Here is a 1,117-nt window from a genome sequence, read left to right on the forward strand (position 1 = left end):
CATTATTCAAAATAAAAAAAATCATGAAAAGAATACGGAAATAAAATAGAATATAATCTTAACAAGTTGTTACCAAGAGTCTAATCTTTCACTTCCTGCATAGGCAGTTGATATGGACACCCTCATGTTCAAGATATATCTTCACTATACAATATTATACAACATAAAAATATTCACTACACGTAACATATACATGTGATTGAAACAGTTTAGTGGGGAATTATACTCTATTGGAAAGGGTAATTATACAAAAGTTCACCAGAGAAGTTGAACAACTTTTATGACACGCTCACGTATAAAAACTCCCAGATTCCCTTGTACCGCTAAAGTCTCTGTAAATTTTTACCGTTTCTTCTGCACTTTCTTTAATTTCTCCAAAAAATAATGTTATTTCTGTAATCAGCATACGAAACTATACACTACACACACACGCACACACAGCTCTCTTCCGGGAGTAAAATAGCTGTCGATCACGAGTCCAACAGCGTGATCCAAAGACCAAGGTGACTTAAAGTGAATCACACACACACACACACACACACACACACACACACACACACACACACACACACACACACACACACACACACACACCTGTCCAGGGCTGAAATAATTTCAGTATCGCTGCGCTCTGAGTCGTTACTCCAACTCTCGTGGGCGGAGAGTTGGGGGGGGTGCGTGTAAGGTCACAGCATTACCCATAGATTGGTCATACGAGCTCTGAGCTCTCTTCCGAGAGGGAAATAGCTGTCGATCACGAGCCCAGCACGTGATCCAAAGACCAAGGTGAATATTCAAGGATATATTAGATTTCATTGTCAGCATGTTTATTATTTATTTCCTCAATTATTTTTCATACAAATTAGCTCATATTCTTATTTAGAAACAGAAGCATATTGGCATTTTCGTTTGGCGACACGCGGAATTTTTCAATGAAACTTTCACAATTAATATAGTTTCGAATGCTGATCACAGAAATAACATTAATTCTATTGAGAAATTAAAAAGAGTGCCGAAAAAACGGTTTTGATGGTTAAAAAATTATCGAGACCTTAGCGGTTCATACTTGCTTAATGGTAAAAGTTTAACCGGTAAAATTAGCGGGACACTGGGCCCG

Source organism: Oratosquilla oratoria, chromosome 23 (genome assembly GCF_046742065.1).
Source record: "Oratosquilla oratoria isolate Oo_2021 chromosome 23, ASM4674206v1, whole genome shotgun sequence".
Classification (NCBI taxonomy): domain Eukaryota; kingdom Metazoa; phylum Arthropoda; class Malacostraca; order Stomatopoda; family Squillidae; genus Oratosquilla; species Oratosquilla oratoria.